The following is a 16,038-nucleotide window of genomic DNA, read 5'->3' as shown; positions in this document are numbered from 1 at the left end:
ACAGGTCAGAGGTATGCGTGCACTTGGATGCAGGAGGCTGCATCAGCCATGGCAGTTGCCACTGTCACGCAAATGCTGTCCTGCTTTAACAATGACTTAGAAGGGCATTCCTATGAGTAAAATGAATTTGCATTAATTCTGTTGGTTGTGGAAAGTAAAAAAAAAAAAAAAAAAAAAAAAAAGGGAGGTTTCTAGGAATTTAAAAAAATATTCCAAATCTCTTCACATGAGACGCAGTTATCCACCAGCAGCTGTAGTATATATCATTTACATTTCCTAGCTTAGTATACCTCTATTTTCATATTTAAGATAATTTAACTTAGTTTTTAAAGCTTCTGCATGTACCATTAGGAAAATCTTTTATCTGAAAATCAATGATTACAGTTTACAGAATAGGTTATTTTCCTTTTGAAATAGCTTGGAAAGAAAAAAAAGGGAAATAATTCAATACATTTCTTAATTATATTTAAATTCCATATTATATGAATGGATTTGAACAATTATATTTATGTAGAGTTTTATAATAAACACATGATTCTTTTTATAGTTACTTCTAGCTTGATTTTATGAGTTAAATGAGGTAATTATGTTAAGAAGCCAGGGCTATAAGAGAGTTTTTTCTCTGCTCAGCATTCTCTTCACCACACCAGGCTAGCAGAGGCAGAGTGCAAGCTGCTTTTGACCTTGCAGGGGATTTGCAATGAACTAAAAAATGGCTTTGTCATAATTCTTGCAGTCTGTATTGTTAACCACTTCCCAGCTTATTGTAATTCTCTTCTCTATGGCAGTCTGCTATAGCAGCACAAAACAGACTAAGACACCCATTATCTATTACAATGACTTTGCCAAAGTTTGTTTCTTGATAGTTTAGCACCAACACCTGGCATCTGTTATTTTATCCCCTTTGCACTCGGGGCATATAACTCTCTAATAGCATTACCTCTCATTATCCCTGGCCTGCAGTAGACAATCACCACTGAGCATCTGAGCAATACTCATGCCCTTTTCACTATCATATTTCTTGTTATTTTGGTAAATGGAGTATCAGCTGGTCTCTCCCATGAAAATAGTTCACTGTTGGAATTTCCAGATTTACTCTATTCTTTCATGTTCAAGTCTCTCTACCTTTTGATTGTTTTATTTATCACCTGCTATGGAAGTTCTGACATTTCTACTTCACTTCATGTGAGCCATTGTTTTTTCTAGTCTTCCACGATCCATCCTACCAGTGTATTGACGATATCTCCCAGGTTCTTCCCAGGGTGATAAATACTGTAACATGGGAGAGTGCTCCATATTCATGAACTCTACTTTTGTTCCCTTTATATTCTGCACCATGGAATTCAGCATTTTTAGGATGAAAGACATTGGAAGTAGATCTTAGTGGAGATGGTGACAAATATTGTCTTTTAAGGCACCTGCCTATTTGAGGCTTCTGCATGATCTATGTTGTAATAAGGAGGAGTGGGCCACTTTGTCAGACCCAGCAGGTTTAATGGAATCTAGGAATTCAAGGTTATGAGCTGCATATACCCAGGTATTCCAATTCCAAGTCTCAGGATCTCACTAATTCCTTCTTTGGCCACTCACACTGGCATAGGAGACCTGACAGGACTAAACACTTTCTCTGAAACTTTGTTACTCTTAAAACTAAATCCTGAGCCTGGTTCTCTGATCTGTTTTCCTTCTAGCTATAGGAAATTATATCAAGGACATCATCTTCCGGCTTTCATATTTTAACTGAATTAGTAATTAACCTCTCTAAGTCTGACATTATCTCTTTTAACAAATCATCGGTGCTTAGCAACAGCTACCAATCTCCCAAATCCTTAAATTTATCATTTTCTTTTGCAGAGGATATATTTCACCAGCCAGTACATCTCCTTCCACTAGTATTCCTCTTAGTGAAGGTTTACATTAGGGAAAGTTTAAAGAGTTGGACAGGGCTACTGCATAGCAGTGGTTATTCATACACCAACTATTACAAGGAACAGATCTTTATTGTTAGGCAGCCAGGTCCCAAGTCACATTGTAGAGTCTGCTTCGTGGGGCCACTTTTGGAATCAGGAAACAGAATCTGAGGCAGAGAGTTCGGTGACATAGTGAGCACCATGTGTGCTACTTGTATCCTCTCTTTGGACTAAGGCACTCATTATTCTAGTTGCCAAAAGTATTGCCTGCTGATGGCTCAAAAGGGAGTCTTCCCATGATTTTCTCTCTGGTGAAAAAGAGCTGCCCCACCCACACCTATGGGCCTTTGTCAGGGCATCCTGCATGCAGTGCCTGTTCCTTATGGAGGTGCAAAGGCCTAGACCCCTTGCTTCAATTCAGGAAAACTGTGCAGAACCATCCCAGCTGTGGGACTGGATAAAGCCTTAGTTGCAATTGCATCACAGTTCAATTTGTTTTTCCACTCTTATTCCTTAAGGTATTGCTACTGAGAATACTCACCAATAAAGATTTCACATGCAAAATTCTGCTTCCCAGGAATATGTACCTAATTTAAGCGCACTAAATTTGTTGGGAAATGCTCTGGAAAAATATAAGGAGATGAGAAAGGCACGACTGGACAAAGGAAGAGGTGGACCTTCCCTGAAGCTTCAAATCTAGTGTTAGGGACTCCTGTGGGCAACGTTGTAGTTGGGGCTGGAATTGCCTCTCAGAATTTTCCTAAATTGCAGTAAGGTGGTTAAGTCAGTGATTGGCCATTGTTACAGTTAGCAGTGATCATAACCTTGAGTGAGGCAGTTCTGAACACTTCCCAATGAGGGACACAGTTGTGAGAACTGGAATAAATATTTCTTCAAGCTGGGGGATGAGTCCATCAACCTCAAAGGGGATTTTGGAAGAGCACCACAGTATTCACTATAGTGTATTAATGTGTGTGTTTTACTATTTCTATATTAGCTAACAAAATACTAAAATGTATATAGACTACAAATAATTATATTCGAAACTCAGTATGAGTTTGTCTGACCTTAAGATCTATAAGCATTAGCAAGCACCCATTGCAGTATTTGTGAAAATGCAAGGGTTTCTTGTCGAATCGGTATATTCTCTTTGTTAACACAATATGGCTCTGACCTGATTTATGAGCCATCACACCATACCCTATGTGATGGTTAATTTTATGTGTCCAATTGGCTAGACAATAGTACTAACATATTTGGTCAAATACCAGTCTAAATATTTCTGTGAAGGTTATTTTTTTAGATGAGATTAACATGTAAGTCAGTAGACTTTGAGTAAAGCAAATTATCCTGTAGGCTTCATCCAATTATCTCAAGGCTGTAAAAGAAAAACTGATGTCCTCTGAGGATGAGGAAATTCTGCCCCTAGACTGCCTTCAGACTCCAGCTGCAACATCAACTCTTTCCTAGGTCTTTAGCCTGCTACCCCACCCTGAAGATTTCAGACTTGCCAGTCCTTTGAGTTGAGGCACAACATGAGTTGATTCTTTAAAATAAATCTCTCTCTTTCTCTCTCTCTCCATACACATACACATATACACACGCACACACACACATACTCTATTGGTTCTGTTTTTCTGGAAACAGACGAATACGCCACACTATACCAGACCAAGTGTTTCTATTTAATACTACATCAACCAAAACCAAGTCTTTTACCTTATTTTTCACAAGTTTACACACTTACATTCACATTCACACAAAGCCATTGCATACGCAGTAGATTTTCCTAAAAGTTAGAAGAGAAAGAGGATGAAACTGTATTTTTCTGCAACATAAATAATTTTAAATGGAATATTGAAATTTTCTCTAAAGGACTGCATAGATAATATTTGTACTCAATCAGAAGGAAAAACTAGGATTGATCAAAACTAAAACGATAACAACAACAGTCGAACTGGACCTGCAGAGAATTCAGATTTTGACATTATGTCATGAATAGGTAAAGAAATGAAATAATTTTTATAAGAAATTTGTCAGAGACCTGGAAATTATAAAAGTGAATCAAATGAAAATTTTAAAACTGACAAATACAGAAACACAAATTATCACATAGGTGACTTTAGTACCAGATTATATACAATTATTATAAAAATGGAATTTATAAATTGGAATATAGTTCAGAAAAAATTTTTGAGTCTTTAGCACTGAGAGGAAAATGCATGGAAAATGTAGAAAAGAGCCTAAGAGATGTGTAAGACATTGTAAAATATTATTATAATAGATTACATACACATGAGTTGAGTCTGAAGAGAGAAAGTAAGAGAATGGGGCAGTAGAAAGATGTGAAGAGATAATTTTTGAAAATGGTGAAAGATATTAAGCCACAGATCCAAGAATCACAAAGAACCTTAAGCAACATATATATGAAAGCAGCTATAGCTAGGTAAAAACTGTAAACCAAGTGAAGCAATGGGAACAAAAATTTCTTTAAAATAACCAGAGAAACAAAGATTCTTTAACTTTAAATGGGCAATATTATATCTAACAGCTGACTTCTTAACAGAAACAATGGAAGCCAGAAAATATTTGTTAAAGGCCAAAAAGAAATGAGGTTCTAGCCACTGTTTCACCCTAAGCACACCCAAAAATACTAAAAGAGTTCTTCAGAAATATATTTTCAGGTAGAGGAAAGGGAATGAATGAAGAATGAAGAAATAAATTAAGGGTAGATATATGGGAAAATCTAAATGAATATCTTCTATTATTATATAAGAAAATCATTTCTCATGTTGTTTAAAAACACCAAGAGAATAAAAATACATGATAACAACAGCACCAGATTTCTGAGAAGGCAAATACTGTTAAGGGCTTATAATGTTTTGTCATTGTGATGTACTTAAAAACTGATTTATAGTAAGTCTTAATATCCAAGAATGTAAATCTAATTCCTTAAGAAGACACTGAACTGATAACAAGAGAATGCATAACCACCAAGCAAGCAGGGAGAATATTTTGAATTATCAAACATACTGAGTCTAAAAGAAGGCAATAAAGAAAGGCAGCAGGAACATAGAAAAGGTAGTCAAGTGGAAGATCAAAGTAAAGCATTGATTTAAATCCAATGTAGAAAACAAAGTGATGGAAAAGATATCTCATGCAAAAACTAACTTAAAGAAAGCTGGTATGGCTATACTAGTATGGCATAAAACAGATTTTTAAAAAATATTTCTTAGTATTGATAAAAAGGGCATTTTATGAAACTAAAAGATCAACTACCATATAGCCTCAAAATATGCAAACTCAACATTTTCAGAAATAAAAAGAGAGGCAAATCTACAGTCATAATTGGCATTTTTTTTTGAAACAGGATCTCACTCTGCTACCCAGGCTAGAGTGCAGTGGCATCATCATAGCTCACTGCAACCTCAAACTTCTGGGCTCAAGTGATCCTCCTGCCTCAGTCCCCTGAGTATCTGGGATTAAAGGTGTGCACCACCATGAGCAGCTAATTTTTCTATTTTTTGTAGAGATAGGGTCTCACTCTTACTCAGACTGGTCTTGAACTACTGGCCTCAAGCAATCCTCCTGCCTTGGCCTCCGAAAATACTAGGATTACAGATTTTAATACTCTTTTCTCAATAACTGATAAAACAAGTAGACATAAAATAAAACACATATAGAAGATTTGGAAAACTCAATGAAGACCTAAATAAGGAGAACTTCACAGAAGAGGACATGCAAATGGCCAATTCTATTTTCTGATTGGTGGTCACTGTTCCATGGTCTCATCACCCAATTCTTTAAGACTGAAATAACTGTTTCCCTGGTTATTTTTCTGTAACTATTTCCTTCTTATTGTTTTTCTTTAACTGTTTCCTCCTTGTTTTTCTGCTCCTGTCATTCTATTATCTTTTGTTTTTCTGTCCCTACCATTCCATTACCTCTTTTTTTTTTTCTGTCTCTAACACTTTCAGGGTACTCAGCAATATTCTCTAGTAAAGGAAAGTCAAACTGAGGACACACTGTCAAAATGTCTTAGAAATTACATGGATAAGCTAGCACTTATCAGGTTCTCTGAGTCCATATCTGCGTGTCCAAAACAGACCATCTGGTACCTTTTCAGGATTTCAGCCTTTTATCCCCACATTGTGACCTTAAGTCAGCAGTGAGGAAGTATTTTTTCCTCAATTTATACCTGAAATCTATTTGTAAATTCCCTAAAAATATTTTGAGCACTATAGTATGTTTTAAGTTTCCACTGCCATTGGCTACCAGTAGCTAAGAAATCTGTTCTTCTCTCTTTGGATATTTTTTTCTGATCAGTTTTTTCCTGCTGTCCCATCTTGCTAGATGTCTAGACAAGCATCCTGATTTTCCCTCCCTGCGTCCATAATGTAGGGCGTGCGTGTGCAGAACCAGGCTCGGGAGGGTGTGTTGCTGTACAGACGGAATCTGCCCTACGGTGGAGATTCAAGCATCCTTGAGTTTCTTTTTGGCTCTTGGCAATTTTCTTACTAGAAATAGTTTCTGCTTTTATGGGAAGAACTACTCTTCCGTAAAAATACAATTTTCTATTTGTAGTAGGTTTTTGTCTGGTTTGTGTTGGACCAGTTGATTATTTTGTGTGTCTACATTTCATTGCTTTGAAGACTTCATCTATCCTAGAGCACAAAGATAGTAAAACAGGTGTTTTTTATTTATTTATTTGTTTTGTCTGCAAAAATGTACTTTCAATAAATGATTGATTCTAAAATAAATGGTGACTTTTCCCAGTGAAGAAATAAAGTCTACACAATTTTTATAGGACTTGGACTGCACCTTCCAAAGTTCTCTTTGAGTTTTGCATAAATATGAATATGCAGTCCAAAATTAGTTATTTTTCAGAGCAAAGTGAAAGGGAGAGGGAAAGAGTGAGAAAGAGAGAGTTCTGGAAATAACTATGTTTTCAATCCCTTCCCAGGGAGAGAAATAATAGATCATAAGAAATTGCTTATATAATCTGTTCTCATAACTTTGTGTGCATTACTGTAGCTTAATATTTCCAATTGAGAAATACAATGTATGCAGACTTTAGGTAAACGAAGCAAGACTTTCAAGGAGGTCATAGAGATTGAGATGTTCCTACACAGACATGCAAATCAACATAAGGAGATTTACTGACAGGCACAAGTTTCCCAGCTAGAGAGCCAAGGATATTTTGGAAACAATGCATGACGCACAAGAAGAGAAGCCAAAGCTGTCTTATTCATAGGGAGTATCCCTTTTGTTTTGGATTCCAGTTCTGCTAGTCCTTAAAATCTCTCCCTTGTTGAGGATGGCTTTTTCAAGTGAGTATGTCTCAACAAAGACTTAGGACATTGAAATCCCATTTACAAACAGCAAACTCTTCAACATAGAAAGAAAACAAAAAGAGGTAAAGACAGACTACCATGCTTGGTGAATTCATGGGCATTTTTTTTTTCCCCAAAGCAATCTAATCTGCGCTTATATTTAAAGAGAGCTCATCAGAGTGCCCCATCTTGAATACCTGAATTACGCAGCCGACCCTGTTCCCAGGATTTGATCTATGAGAACTGCATCTTTTTAACATGTATCAGGTACACTGTTGGTGTAATAAAATATACCCCGGAGTCCTTTTCTGACCTTTTCCCCCTTTCTTTCTTCTCCCACTTTTACTTTCCCTTCAGTAATGGCTCAGCCAGAGTTACACAGAATTGGTAGTGTGTGCTTGGCCAGTTTGAGAATTTATATACAAAGCTCAGCTATGGAAAAAGCCTGCGTCACAGGGTATAGAAGTAAGTAGGAAAACGATGTCCTTGTTCTCTCCCTCATCTCCCTTGATGAAAACACAAGGCCAGATGTACTAGAAAACACCAGTGCCATTCAGAATCAGGTGTAATTCCACACGCGGAGGGACATGTGCGCTGGAAGCAGAGACCAGTAGTCACATGCTTGCATGGGTTTTAGACAACACGCTCAGTGAAATTTTACAGCCTATCCAATGTCAGCTCTTGAGGGGGAGAAAGGTAGCAGCTCACATTTGGTACTCCATATCTTTTTTGTTAATTTACATACTGCCTTCTCCCAAAGTGCTCCAGATACTCATGTGGCTAGCAAGTCACCAGGCCTTCCCTGTTATGCCCCTGTTAGCTCACCCTAAATTAACAGTGCTTCCATGTTCCAGAATTTCCCCTGCATCCCTCGACCACTTCAGTATTCATATCCTCCTGTCTCTTCTCTTACTGATAAAACTTACATGGCTGAGTTTATGTGAGTTAATGTAGTTTATATGGCTAGAAAACAGAGGATGTCGGGTTAAAGTTTAGTCCTTCTTCCTCTGAATCTAGCAGGTTTCTTTTTGATCATTTCAATATGATATTCCACTATAGTAATTCTGAAAGGCCCAATTTTTTTGTCATACCGTCTGCACGAATGTATAGCTGTTCCCATGCCCGTATTTGATGTATGCACTGCATTGCGCCATACTTTACTTTGGCAATAAGAAGACCATGATCTTACTCTGTAAACTTTCTACATAATTTCTTATGGGGTCGACCATTTTCTGTTTTAGTTGGAGAAAAATTGCCAAAAATTTAACGACGACTCCTATACTACAGTCCAGACAATTGTTACCTTTACTGAAAACATCCTCAATAACCATAATAGCAGAGGACTAGATATTTTGAAATCAACCTAGAGAGGTTCAGAAAAGCTTGCAAACAGTGACTGGATTAACCTAGCGAAATGAGGCAAATGTTATTTTTTCAAAAAACTTTTCTTGAACTTTCTAGACTTGGGTCAAAATTATTCTTGTATATCTTAGAATGTCTTGGGTACACCAGGTTATCACGGCCAGACCAGCAGGAGGTTTTGTTGAATGAGCTCATGTATAAATAACTGCTCCATAACACTGGGAACATTTATGAGACTCATTATGTTTCAGTTCTTGTTTAACGGCAAGTCCCTACTTGGGCACTAGAATCCTGCTGATTTACTACTTATCAGGAATAAATTACAGTTTAGAACCTGGATTTTTCATGGTTTTTCTTTGTGTCAGCATAAATAAACTTAGCTAATAGGGCTATTTCCCATTGCCTATTAAACTGGCTGTGAATAAAAGACTTCCTGGCTAGTGAGAGAGTATCAGCAAGATGAGAGAACTGAATTGTTTTACCTGAAAGTGTTTATAATGTTGAGGGCTTTGGGAAATGGATGTCAAATACTGCAAGTTATCAGCATTTCTTAACACTTACTTTGAGTTTGTACCTTTTATTTTCCATCAGCTAAATAATACTGATATTTGTAGAAGCCATTAGCACTGGGGACTGAGAAGTCATTCATGGTGGATTATGTAGGCAGAGGTGCATATCCATCCTAAGACACTGCTCTTCATCATCATCATCTCTAAGTCCATTATCCTAATAGAATCTAAAGTGATGGCTTCACAAGCTTAGAGGAAAAGTGCACGATTTTGCAATGACTAAAAGAGAAAGTGGAATGTCACTTCTGGGTCCTCACCCAGACTGACTTCTTGGCTCCAATGGCCCCATTTCATGTGCAGAAACAGCTTTTCGGTATTAGTTAACATTTAAGAAATAGTTTCAAGTTTTACAACTGCAAAAGGGTCATTATTTTTATCAGTGTGCTGGAGGTTATTTTGAGTGTGAATACGGAGGGCCCAATTCAATAAAATCTCAGCCTGGGTTTCCCAGCAGGCTGCTTAAACCATGGAAATTCAACAGCGGACCGCACATGGGCTTCTATGATACTGAACCAGGGCTGAATTTCCATTTAATCATTCTCAAGAAATCAAAAGACACTTTGGGATTAAATGGCAAACCTTTTAAGTAGGAATTCCTCCACCAAAATGGCCAATTAGCATTTAAACTGCAGAACTGCATTATGTGAAAGGAAATAAAGAAAGAAAATATCTTCCTTAATAGTTAAAAAGGTAAACCAGAAACATAGAGTTATCACAAAATAAGCATTATCTCCCAGGACAGGAAAGGTACCGCAGGACTTTTGTTTAAAAGGAGAATAAAATTGATCTGTATTATTTACCTATTCTTATGCTTTTACCTTTAATTGGCAAAATTAGCTCTAGTGAATAATACTTGAAGCCACCCTCTAATTATATATTTGGTTATATCACATATAGCAAATGACTCAAAAGCTCAGTTTTTATGACTTAAAAATGATTTTTTAAAAAAAGTTAGTTATTTTATGTATTGGAAAAATAATAAATATATTTAGAAATGGCCCAGATTCAATTTTATATATTCATAAAATCTTTGGCTTACCTAAATCTCCTTCCCTATCTTCAAGTTTGCACCTCAGGGGCTTAGAGACCAACTAGAATAATAGTTGGCTTAGAGGAAAAAAAAAACACACATTTCTGGTATGATTAAACATAAAGGAAAACTTAAAACTTTCCAGAAATGTAGTTGAAATGGCTCTTAAGCAATTGTTTATTATCTTTCTTCATGTATCATTGATTTTTAGACTCTGCTTTCACCAAGCTCAATAATTATGTAAATCTCAAATGTTGGTTCTCCACCAACATTTAATAATGTTATTGTTATGCATGTTTGTATGCATACTTTAACAAAAATAAAATGGCAAGTAAACTCAGTGGGTATTATTGCTGCGGTTGTAATTTGCACTGCTCTTCCTTTCCTTGTCCGTTTCTCATTGTGGTATTCCAGGCAGCTTTCATGACATGGAATTTTGTAGTATGTCATGCTTAGTGAAGACCAGCAGTTGAACACGGGAAGGAATCTGACCAGTTCTCATTGCAGCAGCTCCAGATGGGTAGGAATTTGATTAGGTAATAAAAAATATGTTGTGTGCTCTTCATAAGATGCTGAATCTTTTGCATTAGTAGTGTAAGTGATGACTTAAAGGCATGAAATTAGAAATACCATGTTTTCCCTTGCCCACTTCACCCATTGCCCAACATGCCAAGGTCTTTCATCTGTTGAATGACCCCTAATTTTGCCATAAGAGGAATCATTTTTGTTTACCTGGATGCTAATGCTCACAAAAGAGACAAGGTTGTTTTCTGTTTGCTTTCTGCAAAAATAAATAAATAAATAAATAAAAAATAAATAAATAAAAGCAAATAGACATACACACAGATATAAACATTATTTCATGTTGAAAAGTTAATTCAGGCTTCTCATAGATAAACTGAATAATAAAACTATTAAAAATATCACTTATATGAATATTCAAAGAAAAGCACAATTAACAGGGTGGCCTATCTTTTCAAGATATTTATAAATACTTGCATATGTATATGGTATATATATGTTTACTAAATCTTAAGTTATACTGTATATGTCAACTTGTAATTTGTAATTATTTAGGGTATTATCTTTAAATATTCTTTTATCAGATCATTCTCATTGATTTTATAGTGTTCAATCATGGAATATTTTCATTATATATTTGAACAGTTTCTACTGTTGAATATTTTAAATGTTCTCTCATTTTGAATAATACTGAAACAATTATATTTGTGTGAAAATCTTTGAGCACTATTTGATTATTCCCTTATTAGAGGAACAATTGTATGCCATAAGGTAAGTACATTTTAAAGTCTAATTATTACCATTATTTTTATCACAATGATAATATATATCCTCTAAAATAACAATTATTAAAATAACAAACAGCTATTGTTTCTTACTGCATTCTAGTCACCGTACTATCATATCTTATTTTACTTAATCTTCAATAAAACACTGTCCTGTAGATATTTACATTATCCCGATTTTGTTAATGAGAACACTGGGACTTCGGTTGAAGAGCTTGACCAAAGCCAAACAAATTAGTAAATGGCAGGGCTTCCTTATTCTAGAATTGTGTTTTCAAAAGAGATGATGCAGTTAGGAAATTATGGAGCAGTTTTGATTTTCACATAGATCTTGGATAGGATGGGTTTTGAGGAAAGAAGCCAGGATGTTAAACACCCTGCAAAGAGTGAGACAGACCCACACAATTTCACAATGTCTTCCTGAATATTCATTCAAGCAATTATCTAATTTTCTGAGCCACAAACCTAAATCTCTTTTACATATAAATACAAATAACTTTTGCAGGTTTCCAATGCACAATAAGTGTACTAACAATGCAAAAATTATTTAAGTGAAGATAAATATGAACACAGATTTGCTTTATGCAGAACTTTACCAAGAGTTGTCCAATATTTCAGCAAATCAGGTCACTGCTGGCACCACAAGTGCAGGATGAAAATCTCCAACACAACACTCCTCTGGCCATTCCAATTAGGAGTTGTCAATTTCATGGTGAGTCTAGGCATCGGTGTGAAGGGGCCCACTTTATAATATCATCTGGTATAGTTATACCTGAGCATGAAATACATGTTTTTATTATAAATTACTTCTTTTTATTCACTTTTTATTTTATATTGGGATGTTGTTATAATTGCTGAAAACTATGTGAGTACTATATATATGTTATATTAGTAATTGGCTTTTTCCAAGAGAGCAAAGGGGTGTTCCAAACTATTAGTTATAAAAAGTGAGTATTAGATCTGATAGGACTGACCATAGCAAAATGCACGTCTGGGGGACAGATTAAGGGACACTTTTACACATTAAATATGGACACACATGGAGGCTCTCACACATGTACACACACATACATAAAACTTTGTTAGGGTGGATATAAAGGAAACCCTCCAGGTCTGGTAGTCTCACTTCTACACCACAGCTCTGAGGTTTCAGTTAAATGCCTGGATTTTTCAGTGAGGTCTCTGTGTGCTGCTTACTATTTCTCTAAGAACTTTAGGAAAAACCCATTTATATTTCCATGTCGTTTTCTCAGCACTATTTTTTTCTATACTTTTGACTATTCTGTACATGGCAGCCTGCCAGGCAGCCCTGAACTCTGATTTCTGTCTACTCATCTCAGTGAGATCACTCTTCTCTACTTGGACAGCATCTCTTCACATCATTTCTAGAAAGTGCCTCCAGGCAAAAGGCTGGAGCAATCATGAAGCTCACATTACATGTCTTCATTCGTTGTAGGATCATGCTTCTACACTGCATGTGTTTCATTTTCTATAGTTGTTTACAGTGGGAAGGTTATTCTGATACCAGTGACTCTGTATGGCCAGAAGTAGAAGTTGCTCTTGGTAAGATTTTACTTTGCATTGTAGTTATTCTCGTACATGCCTCATCTCTCTTCTGAGACTAGAAGATCCCTGAGGGCAGGGTCTGTGCATTCTTCATGCTTGTTTTTCTTCCAAAGCCTTGCACACAGCCTATTTATGCTATTTATTATGCTAGTTATTTAATTCAACTAAATATTCAGTGAGTAAATATTTTGAATGAATAAGTGAAATGAATGAAATAAAACACTACATGAATTTTAAGAATAATTTCAAAGTGCACAAAATCCACTACACTGGATTATTTTCTTTCACTTACCAGTCTTTTTATACTCTGCAATAATCATGGGAATACCATGTGTTTCTAATATTCCCTTCTTCCACCTGCCAATTCACACCTTCGTTATAATCAGAAGACATGTGCAAAACTAAGAAACGGAGAGAACAATCACTGACAACCCTATGGTATTATGAGTATATATTAGAAGTCAATTGGAACATTTCATTCCTTTTTGCCTTTCAAGTTGCTTTGCAGATTATTATTTTCTATATCTGCTCAAGTCCAGCTTAAATCATTTTTCTTGGTCACACAGGCAAAGACGATGTTTGGAGTTTAGTGGTCATGAAAACCTTGATGAAGAAAGGTCAGCATAAGAGAACCGTTAAAGGCACAAGAGAACACACATGTTCCATGTAATAAGTGCCCAATCAAATGTCTGCTGCACATGAACATAGACATTTTTCTTTATGCTGGAAAATGTACTTCATTTTTCTTCTTTTAAGACTCTTTGAGATTATCTACAGGTAACAAGCTAGATATAAAGGTGGAATCCATATTACAGCATTTCTAGACAATTATTAAGCTGCCAGTAAGCAATTTCCCCAGTGATTTTCAAATGAGTCCACTCAATTGAGTTAATTAGACATTTCTTCTCTGTGATTCTCTGGCTCACCTACTTGAACATTTTACTAATTTTCACACCTGCATACCTTCTAAAGTCTCTCAACTCCTCTCCTGTTTCTAAGAATACTCGTGAACTTGCAGGTCACTCCCTCTCCACGTGTTCTTCCCTAACTTACCCAGACCCCTCAATTCTGCTTTTTAGTCAACTTTCCTGTAAATTCTACACAGCAATTGCCCGTTATGCCCAACTGTCTCCTGAATCCAAAAGCTGCATCTCCCACTGCCTGCCAAGGTCTCTTCCTGGCTATGTAAGGAGAACATTTTCCTATACATGTCAATTGCAAACCAAATGAAAACAAGCGCTATATTGTTTTCTCTTTGGCCTTTCTTCCCATTTCACAGACTACCATAAGTGACAGCTTAGTAAAATTGGAACTCAGAAACCGTCCTGAGCCCCCTTTCCCATCCATCCTCTCTGCTCTCACAACCTAGTCACTTTCCAAGTCCTAAAGGTTCTTTGCCAGATGTCTTCAATATCCATCCCCCCACCCCCATTGATTTTCACTTCCTTCCAGACTTCAGGCTGCATCCTGGTCCTATTGTTGTGTTGTATCTGATGGGCTCTGGTGTCTCTTCACGTCATTAACATTACGTGTGGCTTCCATTTTTTGCAGATTAATATTTTTTGACTTGAGGACCAATGATGTCATTTTCTGCTCAAAATATTAAAAACTTCATTGTGTTTCCATCATTAAATACAAACCCCTGAACCCAACATTCAATGATTTCCAAAATTGTCCCTTAAAATAGCCATTTTGCCTTATTCTCCATTGTTTCTCATATGTTTCCTAAGAATTCCAACATTCTCAGTCTTGTGCTGTGGTTAACATTCTTTTCTCTACCAGACATGTTCTCTTTTTCCTTCTTCCCATCATACCAATCTGCTAACATCTTACTCGGCCATTTAAAAATGCCTTATTTTAGAAAATTATTTATTGGCAAGTACAACTGGGAGCACTTTCACCCTTCTTTGACATTCTGTGTTCCATTACTAGTACTTCTACAGAGATACTTGTTCATTTAGACAAATACTTACTAATACTTTATAACAATTGCTATGCTTTTATTATTTGTGTACCCTTATTGTACTTTACTCAAGTAAAAATGGCATCTCTTTGAATGCACTTACTAGGTTTCACTCATTTTTTAATGTCTCAATTATAGTCATTATCATGCTGGATGTTGTAATATAATTTCTTCAAGTCTTGCCTCCCAAGGAGGGTCTCTTATCTTGGCTTCCTCATGACAGCAAGGTGCTTATTCTTACCTAGACGTTGACTTGTGCTCCCCACCATCATTTTCACAGTGCTGTCCGGCAAGCATTCCACTCAAAACTCACTTATGATCTGTACCAATCTGCAATCATGCATTCTGCTATCTGTCTCTTTCCTTGAAAGTCCTGTTGGCTACAAAACAACTGCAATACACGAATAGGTTAATAATATGTTATTTCTCCCAAAATTAAAACTATTGGCATTTAACAGGAACTTAGGGTAGATAAAGGGTGACTCACCTCTAGAGAATTTATGAGTGACTGGCAGGCTGATAGGAGTGATATTTCGGGGCTGGAACAGTTTTCAGTACTCTGTAAGTGGCTGACAAGTTTATCTATGTCTGAGAGAGAACATGGGAGAGTCATTTAAACATGCACCCATGCACTCACTGACAAATAGAGCATGACCCTGCAATCGTATGAATGCAAGATTCCTAAGGACAATATGAAACAGAAGCCCCAGTTCACCTGCCTTTGGTTGCACAGTGAGGGCCTGGTGATTGCATGAATCTGGATTCAAACAAGATAACTTTTTTCACTGTAAATCACATCCTCCATTTTGTCTTGGTATGAATGGAAACATTAATGGATATAGAGAGATGAATTAGAAAAATAATCTCTAGCATCCAGTTGAAATATTAATATCTTGAGATTCCCACCTGTACCTTTAATTGCGACTTTACATCTGTCTCTAGGTTGTATCCTCAGATTCACTGAACCCATAATAAAAATGAAATATTATAATAATAAG

The 16,038-nt window shown here is 36.3% G+C and overlaps 1 long non-coding RNA gene across 4 annotated transcripts in view; it reads right to left on the bottom strand.

Annotated features, from left to right (window-relative positions):
* The window catches only part of LOC105871983 (uncharacterized), a 37,218-nt gene that overhangs the window by 7,107 nt on the left and 14,073 nt on the right, over window positions 1–16,038 (bottom strand). For all 4 annotated transcript variants that reach the window (XR_012914856.1, XR_012914857.1, XR_012914858.1 and 1 more), the window contains 4 exons: window positions 15,528–15,628; window positions 15,282–15,431; window positions 12,108–12,283; window positions 10,937–10,985 (listed from right to left, as the gene is read on the bottom strand). This is a non-coding gene — a long non-coding RNA (uncharacterized LOC105871983). The remainder of the gene's footprint in view (window positions 1–10,936; window positions 10,986–12,107; window positions 12,284–15,281; window positions 15,432–15,527; window positions 15,629–16,038) is intronic.

Source organism: Microcebus murinus, chromosome 25 (genome assembly GCF_040939455.1).
Source record: "Microcebus murinus isolate Inina chromosome 25, M.murinus_Inina_mat1.0, whole genome shotgun sequence".
Taxonomy (NCBI): domain Eukaryota; kingdom Metazoa; phylum Chordata; class Mammalia; order Primates; family Cheirogaleidae; genus Microcebus; species Microcebus murinus.
The sequence above is the reverse complement of the archived record's forward strand: the minus strand, read 5'-3'. Positions and strand labels throughout refer to the sequence as shown.